This window comes from Anthonomus grandis, chromosome 8 (genome assembly GCF_022605725.1).
Source record: "Anthonomus grandis grandis chromosome 8, icAntGran1.3, whole genome shotgun sequence".
In the NCBI taxonomy this organism is placed as follows: Eukaryota; Metazoa; Arthropoda; class Insecta; order Coleoptera; family Curculionidae; genus Anthonomus; species Anthonomus grandis.
This window is the reverse complement of record NC_065553.1, coordinates 21212887-21228386: the sequence shown is the minus strand read 5'-3', so window position 1 is coordinate 21228386 and position 15500 is coordinate 21212887. Positions and strand designations below refer to the sequence as shown.

The following is a 15500-nucleotide window of genomic DNA, read 5'->3' as shown; positions in this document are numbered from 1 at the left end:
AAAAAATGCCTGCGAACCCGTCGATTTTAATATTTGGTTTAGGGTTTTTCTACGTGGATATTAAATATACAGGGTGACTCAAAAAAATATATGACATCATCAATATGTTTTTTAAATGGAAACCACAATTTTTTAATACAGAATCAGAAAGAACGCTTTTTTTGCAAAGGTTATGGTACAAATGAATAGTGGTTACATAGCAATTTGAACGAAAAATGATGATAAAATGTAAAATTAAAGAAATACCTATCTAAATTAGTACTAGGTATTTTGGTTTTTTAGTTGGTATTGTCGGTGTCAAAAAGTGAATGTATTTTGATGCAACTATTTTTACATTTGCAAGTGGTTTTATTCTTTTTGAGAGGCGAAAGCAGTGTCATCCTGCGTTTTGTTAGTAATTACACTTTATTACCTAGTGTTATTGTATGAAGTATGAGAAAATTGACCGAACGTGAAAGAATCGAAATTTTGTGCATGATTGGTTTCGGACATATGTCGCGTACACAAAACGAGTTGGTTTACTTGTTTAATGCAACTCATCCTGATCGGTCGCCTATTAGCCAAAGCATGGTAAGCTGAGTTGAAGCAAAGTTTCGTGAATTCGGGCATGCTGGGGCTACTCAAAAAGCTGTTCGGGGTTCAATAACTAAAGAAGATGAGCTTAACGTTCTGTTAATGGTCCAAGATAATCCCAAAGCCACAATCACAGGCACGGCTTCTAATGTTAATTTATCGCGATCTATTGTGCAAATTATTGAAAAAAGCAAAGTTTCACTCTTATAAAATATTCTTACTTCAAGAGAAATGCTTTTGATCGCCGAAATTTTGAGATTGATTTGTAATGATAACAATAATTTTGTAAAATGGATAATATTTTCTGACGAAGCAACGTTTACTCTAAACGGCCATATGAACAGACAGAATTGTCGATACTAGGCGACCAAAAACCCTCATCGATTCATAGAATGTAATACACAACACCCTCAAATAGTCAATGTGTGATACGGTATATTGGAAGGAAGAGTTTTATGACCTTACATTTTTGATGACACTCTCACTAGTGAGAGGTATTTGGACTTTCTTCAAAATGATCTTCTCCACGCTATGATAACTTTGTATCCGGATTTGATTGAGCCCGACATGCACCAAGCCATACTATGCTTTGCAATTATCATCTAGATAAAGTTTTTCCAAATCTTTGGATAGGTAGGCGAGAGTTCATTGAATGGCCACCCAGATCGCCAGATTTAACTCCCCTTGATTACTTTTTACGGGGATACTTAAAAAGTACAGCGTGTGTCACTAAACCAGCGAGTTTAAAAGATTTTAAAGAACAAATACACCAGGAAATTAAAAATATTACTCCAGATGTCATTGACAAGGTTCAAAAAGAATTTTTAAATCGCCTTGGTTATTGTCATGTTGTTAACGGTGCTCAATTCGAACATTTAATTTAGATAGATATTTCTTTAATTTTACAATTTATCATCATTTTTCGTTCAAAATTGCTTATGTAACCATTATTCAGTTGTACCATATCCTTTGTAAAAAAATGCGTTCTTTCTGATTTTGCATTAAAAACTGGTGGTTTCCATTTAAAAAACATATTAACTTTTTTTGAGTCACTCTGTATATTTAATTTCCACGTAGAAAAACCCTAAATCAAATATTAAAATCAACGGGTTCGGGCATTTATTTCGGTCCATTTCATTTTTATTGGATTTATCCGCTACTTTTCTTCGGATGCACTGCATATCCCTTTGCATTGAGAAATTATTCGCCTAGTGGACAATTTTATTCAATGGTCCTCTGACGGACGGTCTACTGTTACATTTATCTATTTGTATCGACATGATCCATTTAGGACATCAATTTAATTTTCTGAAGAAATTAACGGACGTACGTTGGATCTTCATATTTTTAAAAAAGAAAAAACTTTTGGATGTCTATATAGGACACATTTGTTGCCGCCTGGGGATCGTCGTAAAAATTAACTATCGTCTGATTAACACCGATAGAAAACAAGAAAAAAAACGACCCTTTTAATTACATTTAAAACGAGAACCGGAATAAATAGAACGCATTGACTGATCAAAATATCGGCGGAAGGGGGTTGAACGTGTGCGCCAAACGGCGCTTCGGTCGGTCGATACGTTGCGCCACAAAGGCCGAATATTCTTCAGTGCGAGCGAGAACTTTCTGCCCTGCCGCTTATGGATTTCAACTTTTCGTCCCCGTTCGTCGTCCATCATGCACATCCAAGGAAAAATTAAAAAGAAAATGCCGCTTTAACGTATATACGCGCGACGACATGTTAAATCCGTGTGCGGTAGAAAATTAGCGTAGAGTTTTACCAACATCCTCGTTGCCGCCGTAACAAAAGGGCTCGAAGTAAGTGTTGAATTTTGTAACCTTCCCTTAATGGTTTTTTTTTTTATTTGTAAGTTTTGACCTATATTTCAAGTTTAACGCTTTTGCTGCGGAAAAATAGCGAATTCCTTGATGGATGTGGAAGCAACACATATATTTATATACCCTTTCACGTTGTCTAAGTGGAGACGTGTTGCTTTATACCGCACTGCTTCTCCCCTACTTCGTTTTAATGATATTCTCTCTCGGATAAGCAAATAAATGGGATTTTGAAGCCCGTTTTATAGTAATTAGGTAATATAGGGTCTCTATTGAATTAGGTGCATGTTAGAACAATAGAGTTCACTACCAGTTCACTAGTAAGCACATGAAAAGTCTCACTTTAGACATGACTTGTGACCTTTTATACCTATTTGGTGAATTTTCATGACCAGTCAGGACATTATATTCCTATTAGTTTTCTAACGTTTAAATTATTTATTGGCATTCCCCAAAAAACCATTAAAATTGTTCTAGTCCATTCATCAATTTATCACCATTTTGCAAGTAATCCCTACAACAAACCGCAAACCCAATTTAATAATAATAATAAACGTCTTTTTAATATTATAAAAACTACTATTTAAGCGTGGCGAGGTCTATATATAGCTTCCCTGCTACCACTGGTAAAAAGAAAACCAAGTATAATATTATATTATAATACAATGAGTACAGGTGACCTTCCAAAAGTAAAAGGTATAATATATTTGGAGCTTAATAAAATATGAATGTTCAATTTAAATTAAATGCATATATAAACAATTTCAAATATAAGAAGATACACAGTTAGCTCAAATGCAAAGTTAATTTTTCTAGTCTAGAAACATTTAGAACAAGAAAATAAAAAAATAAATAAAAAATACGACAGCGATGAGCTCTGCAAAATAATATTTTTTTTTTACTTTAATTTAAAGTTACTTAAAGCTGGAGCCGATTTGATAAATAAATAAATAAGGGAAATCTTTAAATGAGCATCAAATATTATGGATGTACAACAAAATGCGGTAACTATTTTAACTAACATGGCAACTTTTATATTTCTGTATATCAAATAAATTTATCAGTGAACAAACTTAAGGCATCATCAAAGCTTACAAAAAATCAAAATGAGCTTCTAATTTTCAAAACCAGTTTACCAAAATACCAACTAAACTTCAAAAACTCTAAATGAGCATCTAATTTTCAAATTCATTTCAACTAAAATATTATATAATCATCAATTTTTTTTCTTAAAAGTTTTTATTTTGCATTCGGCAACAGCTTTCGTTAATGCATTACAAAAAAATCCGGCAACGTGCGTTTATACTGGAGCGACAGTTAACTGCGTTTGGGATTCCCATATACGTTTATTGGTTATGGTGTATATAATATTTCAGTAGTATAAACAGTTGTTTTATGCACCGTTTTATTCGTTTTAAACATTAAATAATCATGGAACTCGATACTGTTTTACCCGGGAATAGTTCTGATGACAATATTCAAATGGAGAATGAAATAGAAATTCCTTCATATCGTTCGGACAGTGATTCAGAGATTGAAGAATTAGAAACAAAAAAAAAGCGTGGCGAGAGTAAGCAGTGGCTCTTTGTAAGAAAATTTGAATGTGTTAAAGAAGCGGAGGAAGTTGTTCGTGTAGAAAATACTTGGTCTATTTTAATAACACATATGACTGAAGAAGGAAAGAAAAGGATTTATCGCTGTAACAAAGTAAAACGTCGTGGCCCTCAGTGTGCGGCACAAATTTATTTACTGTTTGAAGCTACATCAAATGCTGTTTTGCTCTATCGTGTAGAGGCTGCCCATAACCACGAGTCGATTGGAATTCGTTCTGATTACGGAATAAGTCAGGAAGTTAAGACAGAAATAAACAAACTATTTGATTTACATTTGAAGCCTAAAGCTATTTTAAAAAGTCTTAGTAAGATGGAGGGAGTAAAATTTCCATCAATGAAACAATTATTGAACAATTATCTATCAAGTCGTAGACGTGTTAAATACGGTTCCTCTTTTTACTTAACCTTTCAAATAATGAATTAACCTATTAATCTGTTAAATGTCTGCTGATTCATTGCAAGCATTTAGAATATATGCTGAAATGTACCCTGAACGAATGGCACCTCATCGTACATTATTTGCACGCCTTCATCAAAGACTACGAGAAACTGAAACTTTTCAACCAAGACAGCATGATTAGGGATACTAGAACACCGGAATTGGAAGAAGCAGTGCTTAATTTAATTGATGAACAACCTGACACCAGTACTAAAAAAATTACTACATGTCAATCATATGACGGTATGGACTATTTTAAAGGATCCGTTATTATATCCATATCCCGCACAACGAGTCCAGGCTCTATTACCACGAGATTTTCCTATGCGTCTTGAATTTTCTCGTTTGCCTTAAAAACCCTCAGTTTTGATGGAAAATTCTGTTAACCGACAAAGCTAATTTTTCCAAAGAGGCAATCATTAAATACCATAATAATCACATTTGGCCACATGAAAATTCCCATGCCATAGTTGAAGCTCATCATCAACAACAATTTTCCACCTTATTGGCCCACATTTTTTACCACAGAGATTGAATGGGAAAACATACACTCGCTTTCTCCAAGACGTAGGTACTTCCAGGACTTCTTGAGACGATACCCCTAGATGTTAGTCCTGCCCATTTTAGTTTATTAGCACGTCGTTATTTAGACGAAACATATCCAAATCGTTGGATAGGCCGAGGCGGTCCTCAGTTTTGGCTACCTCGGTCACCAGATATGAACCCACTAGATTTTACCACATAGGGTCATTTAAAAACTTTGGTGTACAGGATTCCGGCAGTGGATATTGATGACTTGAAAAATCGAATTATTAATTCATGTGCCGTAATTTGAAATTCAAGATGTCTCCAAAACTGTTTACTGCAGTCTTAGAACATGCATTTAAAACTTTGCAATGGGGTGACAAGGGTGTGAACATAGATGGTGAAAAACTAAACCACCTTCGCTTTGCAGATAACATAGTACTTATAGCCGACTATTTGAAAGACGCTAAAGAAATGCTGGAACAACTACAACACGCTACACGGGACGTTGGTTTAAAAATAAACTATAACAAGACCAAAATGGTGACAAACTTGGTATCTAGTGTTTCAATCAGACTGGAAAACACCGAAATTGAGATCGTGGATAAGTACGTTTACCTTGGATACGAAACAAGAATTGGCAGAGATAACCAGACCACCGAACTGCTGAGAAGGATATCACTGGGTTGGGCCGCGTTTGGAAAACTCAGTAATATATTTAAAAATGATGTTCCAGTTCACCTTAAAAGAAGAGCATTTAATCAATGTGTACTTCCGGTTTTGACGTATGGCGCAGAAACAGTAACTCTCACTAAACTAAGTATGAGAAAACTACAAATAACACAACGTAAAATGGAGAGGTCTATGCTTGGTGTGAGGTTGAGAGATAGGGTTAGAAACGAAGAAATACGCAGAAGAACTGGCGTCGACGATATTGTAACAGGCATCGCAAAACTTAAGTGGAAATAGGCCGGTCAAATTGCGAGACGGCAGATGGACTAAGAGAATTTTGGAATGGAGACCAAGATCGGACAAACGAAGTATGGGAAGACCACCAACTCGACGGACGGACGACCTCAAAAGAATTGCCAGTAACTGGGTTGCAACTGCACAAGATAAAAGGAGATGGAGACTTATGGAGGTCGCCTATGTTCAACAATGGAAGCGCTTGACTGGATGATGATGAATTCAAAATTCTCCCGGAATTTTTTAACGGATTCGTCGACAAATGGAGCGACGTATAGACTCTTGCATAATGGCAGAGGGTGGTCATTTTCAATATTTTTTATAATTATTTAATTTCTTTTTTTTCATTTGGTTTAAAACGAAAATCAGAATCACATCTAAACATTAATAATAAACACGTAATACATTTACGTAGATGGATTTTATTTTTTTAATCGAATACGCAACCTTGGACAAAAGAAAGTCAAGAGATCAGACTTGCTCAGAAATAAATGAGACAAAAACAAAAAAAAGTGGTGTACCATATTTTTCATCAAAAATATTTAGTTTAAACCTTACACGCATGTTACTGGTACAAATTAAGTTAATTATCCTTTCGTTTGTCTCCAGTATCATAAAAACTGCAGGCTGCCTTTTCGTCTGTACGGTTCTTCCGTGCCAAGAGAATAGTGGACATTAGCTTTCTTTTTTATACTCCCCCATCCCTGCAGAGATTGAATTTCTCGTTTGGAAGCAAATGCCTGTACAGTCTTTTTTGTTTTAGTATAATCGGTATCGTGCCTCCCCCAGGATCCGTGGGGCTGCCTACTTCTGTAGGAAGGGATTCTTGGACCTTGCCGATATAGATTCAAGTTCTGTGATTTAGAAATTTCCATATTTCAATAGGAATTTAGAGTTTTAACTTAACCCAACCCAACCCAATCCAATCCGACTTGGCACAACCTAAGGCGCAATTCACACAGAACGGGCGTATGGCGGTGGCGTGGGACTGGCATGGAGCTGGAATGGGGCGGACGTGGCGCGCACAATTCACATAGAAAGGGATTCAATGTGATTATTGTCATTTATTTGTTACGTACATGACTGTGTAGTAAAGTTACAATGCTTTGGGATGACAAAGATGATCAAGATATGTTGAACCTTGTAAATTTAGCTAACATTCAAAGGCAAAGGAGTTACTGAATACATCCCTTGTGGTTAGATAAAGAAAAAGCTGGTGGTTCGTTTAATGTTATGCGGGAGCTCAATATGTGCCCTGAATGTTTTCAAAGTTTCTATCGAATGTCTGTTCAATGTTTTTATAAAATACTAGTACGGGTTAATATTGAGAAGAAACCTACAAATTGAAGAGAACTTATCAGTTTAGAGGAAAGGTTGTTAATAACGCTGATGTAAGTTGAAGAAAATATATTTAAGTGAATTTATTTCTGTACTAAAACAAAAAAAAAACGATAATGTTACCCTAATATTAATTATTGTATTGTATAAATTTACTCAAATGAAATTCATCCGTGTTCCTGTGCGGTACTAAACCTAGATTTACCGAATCTTCAATCCATGATTGAAAACTATCCATTGGGATAGTAGAGGCTTCAGGAATGGTTGAGGATAGTATATGCTCGTCTAAATTCAAAATTCCAATTTTGAAACGCCGCTTCTGAACAGGTACAGGTGAACATGGTACAGGTGACCGAGAGGAACGACTGGATAGAATGTTATAAGGTGAGAGTACATCAGCATTGGAGTTGTCTTTAGACTCATTAGATTGTGACCCCGTTTTAGCTGCATGGTGGCTCGATGATGCGTCGGCAGACTCTTGATCCACTTTGCCTTTGCTCTTACAAGACTCAAGAAAGGATCCAAAAAGGAGAGATGTGGGGCCAAATAATATTCTTTGACTTGTTTTGTTCTTTGTCCTGATTTTGTTTTTAATTTGGCTTTTTATTTTGAGTAGCTTCCTCGTATGTTTTTCCAGCGGTCTTTACACTCGGTTACGGAAACAAAAGTATAATTTCTAATGTAAATACGAGTTTAAACATCTTTTGTTAATAAACACGTACATACTTACCATTTTCACTGAATTTATTTGATATTTTTTCCCATGCTTGATCTTGTGCACTTCTATTGCAGTAATCCCTACCTTTTATAGTCGTATAGAACTGCACACTATTGCACGTCTTCACAGAACTCGTATTAAATAAATAATCATTCCGCATTTTACGAAATAGCCAGAAAGAAGCAATATAAACCGCTGTTTGGTATATGGCATTTACTACTAGTGTAGGCCACTCGTGGGGTCGAAGTGACGTGACGGTGGCGTGACTTATCACGGCTGTGCCACGCCATTTCTATCTGTATTGCTCCATAAGCGAACATGCAAGTGGCACATGCGTCTACCACGCCACCCCCATATGCCCGTTCTGTGTGAATTGCGCCTAACTCAACTTAAACCAATAAACCAACCAATTCAATGAACTCCAACCCAACTGAATATAACACAATTAAACCAAAGTTCATAACAATTTGACGGTTCAAGATGCTCTCTGCATGTTTCCTGTCAAACATTGACACTTTCAATTTACTCATTTTACATTGTTGGCGTGGTGTCGACACTAATCATAATAGTGCAGTAGTATTAATCTATGGCACTAATATGCATGGCCGGAACAAAAGGGCTATTTATTAATTTTGTCGGTTTATTTGACGTGTTTATTTGTTGTAATTTAAAATGTCCCGGAGGAAAATTGCTTTTCTGACTGAATAACGCGGCGCGCTCGGAGAGATGAGCGATGAAAGGCGATCTGACACCACAATCGGCTAATTTTCAATGGTTATATAGAAGCAATCGACCTACATTTTCGTAATTGGCTCTCAAGGTACATAATGAAAATAATAGAATCTGGAAGAACCATTTCCGATGTTTTCTACTTTTCTCCATACAAATCGAACTTTAAAATGGAAAAAAACTGGAATGGAATAGATTTACACGTGATTTTTGCTTTTAATTATGTGATATGCTTTTTAGAATAAACTGTCTAAAAGATCGTAAGTCATGGTAACTCTCGGTAAGACAGACAACTGTCAAAGTTTGAATCACAAAACACAAAAATATAGAGAAGCGGTTGTTGCATACAAACTGATAGAAATTCTTTTTATAAATCGGCTAGTGTCATCTCTCTTGGCAACGAAAACTGTTGTAACTAATTTGACAGTTTGAAGTACCTAATTGGACCAATCAAAATGGTAGATACGCGTGCCCAAATTAAGGCGGAAAAATTCAAATTTCATTTAATAAGAAATCTCATCTTTCTTCTCAGTTTAATTATTTTATCACAATATCTAGAGCAAACGCCTAATCAAAAAGATTACAGGTAGAAAATAGGACCTTTTTTGATGAGGTGTTAGCATCAGATATTGATCAGGATAAAATAAAACTCTTCAGCTTTATTTTACATATCTAAATGAGTTAATGTACCGCAATAATCAGTTAACACTAGTGTAACACATATCACCAATTTCAAAATGCAAATAAAACAATATTTTCCTGAAAAATAATTATTTTTATACATAATATACAATAATCTATTATAACAGACAATATTTAAATTAGATTTAATCTAAAAATGTTAAAATGTATTTTGTCAGCACTGAACTACCTACTGATTTGTGTGCTATTTTCTTATTGTACATCTAAGGACATTATCATTATGTTAATCATATCCTTATTTTACTAACACGAACATAGATAGATTCAATAGAGTTTAATAATAAATGCTTTTTATTTGTAAAAATAGAATACATTGTAATGGTATTTACTGGCGCTTACTAATTTTTCCTATCTCCTCTCGATCTTCTGGGTTATTTAAAAAGTTTGTAGTTGGTTATCCAACCATTATCTCGGGCGCCACCCTCAAGTTTAATGTGGATGAGGGACCACGGCCTATCGGGTAGCCTTTAGACAATGGAGAAAGTAATCCAGGTCTTCTGTGTGAGTAAAACAATAGGCAACATTGCAACAAAATCACATTTATTCATCCCAAAAGCTAACATGTCATCTCTTTGCTAACACTTCTCAATAAGCCTTACATACGGCCAAATTCAATACGGTACGGTGCGGGAAGAGGAGGGGTGCAATGAAGAGAACCCATGTCGGTAAGCAAAATGTAAAAGCGGTACGATCATTTATGGCAGTGAATAAACGGATCAGATACAGCCCAGAGAAAATAAAGCATGAAACGGTCGGTATTAATCGGAATGGTAAGGATAATTAAGCGGTCTAATAGAAATGCGGTCACTCGTAACCTTGGCCAACTCTGTTTAAAATGTCGGTAGACGCAGTCTTAATTATGTAGGTAGAAGATGGCAATGCTGTCAGGTTGGGAATAATGGGATAATATCCAATGCAGGGTGATACCTTGTAACGGTCCGACACGTAGCCCCCTAGCACTTTTTAAGGAATACACAGTGTTACCCGTAACGGTCCGGCACGCAACCCCGTGTATCCTGTAGACACTAGGAATAGGAAAAAGGAATTTGCCTACCTTCTTACCTATTATACTTACATGCTGACAACAGCGGCGGAGCGGTGTACGGTACTGTGGGGCTTACTTCGGTCGGTCTTCTCGGTGGGACTATTCTCAGCGGACTTAAGGATGTGCGATACGATACGATTTTCTCGAGTACCGGTATTTTTTCTTCCGATACTCGATATTTTATACCGGTACTTTAACGTACGATACGGTCCGATCCGTTTGAGTTTTATGCAGTACCTATCGTATCCCGTATCGAAGAATGCTATGAAATAAATTTAATTTAATCAGAAAGATACCACATAAATTAATATGAATGAAGCAGTGAAGCACGGATTTACTCATGTTTCCTTCTGTCTTTCTGTTTATGTTTATTCGTAGTGTTGGCAGATGCAACCCATTTTCTGAACGCCTATTTTCAAAGGCTGATGCGATAATGGATGAATGCCGTAACAGACTTCTTGGAGATAGACTATCAAGGCTATTATTTTTAAATTCGCTAGAATTAAGTTACTGGAATTTGTAATTATTTTTCAATTTCTAGAATAATTCTTTTTGTCTTACGTTTTAATGTTTTCTGTTGTTCAGTTTTAATTTAAGTGACGACAAATTTCAAATTTTCACTTGTAGTTATTTCGAAGTAAATGCTGTTAATAAATAATACTTTAATAAATAATACGAAAAATATTAGTATTGACCATACCAGTCCGCGCTAATTTAACATTTAAAAAAATATATATATTTAGTTAAATTGTACCGGTACTGAACTTGTCGATATTGTAACCAACCGGTACTTTTAAAACGATACGATACGATCCGAAATACCGGTACTTTCCTCAGTATCGCACATCCCTAACTGCGGACTGCGCGGACTCCGACTGCCGGTCAGTGCATCGCGTTATATAGAGCACGGACATGCGCGGCACTTAGTAAACGCGGTAACAGTAGTGGTGGTACGGACACGAACGGTGCTGACGTATTAACGCGGTGATAAATTAATAATCAACGCGGTCGCGCATTTATTAACAAAATAGAAACTTTCCTAACTTTACTGGGCAAATCTTAGTTGTCAAAATGAATCTTGAAAATTATTAATTTAAGTTGAAAAAAGAACCGAGTAATTCTATAGATAAATAAGAGAATTACAGAAAATTTAGAAACTTCGTTACAACATATAATATTTATAAGTGCAATACAAAACTATATATGCAAATAAAAGGTCAACAAATTCAGATTTCTGTAGGGTGGGGTCTAGTCTTCAACATTGTGACTCGAAAGAAAAGGAACATGTTATAAAGTATGCTTTAAGTAGCAGACAATTAAGGGAATGTTTTTGAATAATACTTAATGACATAAGAACTAACATCCATGTACTAAACCTACTCAAGTTAAAAGAATATAATATATACTTCTTTCTGTTTCATAAAGAAAAATTAAACAGATTTGAAAAACTAATTAAAAATTCGATAACAGAGTATTATCTAAAAAACAATATATTTATCTGCAATACAAAATAAACTCTTTGAAAATGGAAAAAACTTATAGTATAGCATATATCATTTACATAGTATATATTTGTTGGTCTCTCATAATATTTAATAACATAACTTGGAACTAATAATATCAGACAAAAAAGTTAAATGAAAGACAAATGCCTACATAAAGTAAAAATAAACTAAAAAAACAAGTTATAACAAAAACATTCACTCTGATCCATTCTGGATGCTTAGCTCTCTTAGACTCTAAATCTATGTCTCATCTCAGTGGAAGTGGTAAGATAAGAGCATGAAATAAAGTAAAAAAATAGACAGTGCAAACCCTCTAAATAAATTAAAGTGTGAGATAATGACAAAACAAATTTTTTGAAAAATATGGCTTGTAATATAAAACCAGCAGTATCAGTAGTATCGGCGTTATTAAAATTTGTTGAAGAGAAGTGATCAGAAAAAATTTTATAGCTCCAAGTCTGAATACAATTTGAATCGGTCATTTGAGAAACAGCACATGTTATATTTTCGGCCATTTTGATTTTATACCGATAATGCAATATTTAAGGGTAAATACATCGTTCCATACAGTAACATCACTTGTCCGATAACATTCGCACGATTTTATTCTCCTCCTAATATTCGATTCCGTTTAGTAACAACGCAAGTCAGTGACATGTGCTCTTTCTCAAAGCATTATAAGTAGTGCTATTTTTTGTTTTGTTGTTTGTTATTGTAAACCATGCCGTCAACAAGTGGTAGTAACTCTGATAGTGCTCCGACTATTTTAACAAACAAGAAGGGTAAAAGAAAGTTATACAAGTGTGAAATAATAAAAAATGCTAGACTAAAGGGTGAAGAATATATTAATTATAAAGGTGCTGTGGTTTCTGCTAAAGAACAGGGTGAAAACTGCGGGTAAGTTGTTACGGGTTTTGAAGGTTAAGTTAGCTTTTGTTGAGTACATTTTTTTTTGTAGATGTAAGTTAAAGTGTTATAACCGATGTTCCGAAGGTGACCGTCAGGAGATTCTTCAAAAATTCAGGCTTTTGGCAACCAAGAATGAGCAGGATGCATATTTACAAGCGTTAATGTCTTGCCAAAACGTCAAAGTTAAAAGGCCAAGGAATATAGGGCGAGCTAAACCGAAATCTTACACATTTAAATACTTTTTAACATCCTCATCTGGACGAATCGTGGTGTGCAGAAAGGCTTTTATTAACATTCACGCAATTACACCTGCTGGAGTTCGACGTCTAACTAAGTTACTTGTAGAGGGCAAACATCCTAATGACAAGTGTATTTCTGGAAATGCAATTCAAGGAAATATAGTTTGCCAGATTGAGGATCATATCAGGAGCTTTCCTACGAAAATTTCACATTATAGTAGCAAAGAAAGACATTATCTTGACGAGAAACTTAACGTGAAAATTATGTACGTGTAAAATAAAATACAAGTTCTACTTGAAAATCTTTCAAGAAAGATTTTCCGTCTCTTTTGGACGAACGCAAGTGGACACCTGCTGCAAATGCGAAAAATTAGGTGTCAAAATAAAAAGTCCCTCGCTGAATGATACCGATAAAGTTCTACCTTTATCATGAGGGTATCGCAAGAAAGGGTCCCAACGAAGTAGCGTCATTTTTTTTGGACTTTTTGCAGAATGAAATTCCAGTCGGGACTAAACATCTACATATTTTCTCCGACAGTTGCAGTGGTCAGAATCGAAACCATACTATAATCAGATTTTTATTGGCGTTGGTGCATACGAAGCGATTCGAAACCATTAACCAGTATTTTCCACAACGAGGACACTCTTTTTTACCAAATGATCGAAATTTTGCAACCATTAAACGAGTGATTAAAAAACATGATAGAATCTACTCAATAATGGAATACGTCGAAATGATGGTCAATTCAACAAAAAATCGAAATATTTTGTAAAACTTGCAAAAACTGAAGATATTGCTGATTTTAAAGGTTGGTGGCCAAAGTTCTATAAAAAAAAAACATTTGAATTGAATCTCTTGGTAGAGGTGTGCCGAGGGACCAAAAATACACATTTCAAACTTCACGCATTTTAGATATTCTTCAAATGAACCTGGCGTAGTTGAGGCGTTTAATTTTATAGACGGGGTTACAAGCCATAAATTTAGACTTGCCACCCCCAACTTATTACACCTCCCTACCCCTGTGCAACAACCAGCTTATTCACAAGGAAAGGTTCCGATAAATTCAAAAAAACTTGAAGACATAAAGCGACTTTTTGCATACATTCCAGAAGAACACCACGGCTTTTATACAGAGATAATAAATTGGCCGAGAACTGAAAATGAAGACCATTAATTAGTTTTGTTTTTCATTTTATGTTTTTTTGACGTATTATTCAATAAAAATATATCCTTATATTCTGAGTTTTTATGTTCATTTCAGAAACATCACATGTCGCGCATTTTCAAATACCCATATTTTTTTCTAATTTTTCTTTAAGGTTTAAATATTATTGTATTATGCCCGAAATCGAACAAGTTTTTAATGCTAATTATTTAAAAATAGTTTTTTAATCCATTCTTTGAGATTTTTAGTTTTTCTTATTTTCTGTAAAATGGTTTAAAAGTGACATGTGCTGTTTCTCAAATGACCGATTCATTTACATTACATATCTCACTTTATGTTTTTGTTGTAATGAGGTCTGAAGCAAATTGATAAAATCTTTTATTACTGTTTATCAGAACCATTTAGGATGAGTATTTACAGGAAAATTTTAATCTATTGTTTGGTTGTGAAAAAAAAATTGAGTGGTCAGACATTTTGTAATATCTATTTATTAATTAAAAATTAAATATTTGAAAGGTGAAACGTCCCCTTGATTAATTAAAACCAACTTTGACTTTGATTTAATTAAAGGCGAAAAATTGACATCACATTTTCTTACCGGAAACCTGGAATTGCTGCAAATCAATTAAAACATTACTCGTGGTATTGAAAGAGACACTTTTTAAGAAAAAAAAGTAATTAATTTAAAATAGCATCCTTAAAGCAAACCCAACAACATTCACGCCATACATTGAAAAACAAACTCAAAAATTGATTCCAAGCGATCTATCGGTTTTAACCGCGGTTAAGCCCTTGGTTGACCTTAAACAGTCCCTTTATAACATAACCAATCGTGTCCGCTTGGACGCGTTTGGTTGAAGTAACTTCGTAATTTGTCAGCTGTCGCGGTCATCATTTTGTTTGTTTGTAAATAATACCCCAGACGCCAGTAATGTTATATGTAATTAGTTCTTAAACATAAATATCAAAAAAGAGTTTAAAAAAACTTATTAGCCATAATAAATTTTCTGTCATCTTTAAAAAGAAAATAATTTCTTGTTTGTTTTTATTTTTTCCCGCACTTATTTCAATATCTTTGACATTTGACGTTTAGAAAACAGCTCCGGACTTGGGTAATTACTGTTCCAAATTGATGACGTATAAGGGCTAATTGGTCACGTATCTCTACACGGTTATAACTATAACCGCTTGGACGGG

The 15500-nt window shown here is 34.8% G+C and overlaps 1 protein-coding gene across 3 annotated transcripts in view; it reads left to right on the top strand.

Moving 5' to 3' along the window:
* The first annotated feature begins 2164 nt into the window (after positions 1–2164).
* Positions 2165–15500, top strand: part of LOC126739664 (cationic amino acid transporter 2) — a 56637-nt gene continuing 43301 nt past the window's right edge. The window contains exon 1 of one of the 3 annotated variants that reach the window (XM_050445440.1): positions 2165–2391. The gene's annotated coding sequence lies outside the window, so the exon portion shown is untranslated. Of the gene's footprint in view, positions 2392–8585; positions 8829–15500 lie in introns of those variants that run through there. The other 2 variants (XM_050445438.1, XM_050445439.1) reach the window with 2 other exon arrangements.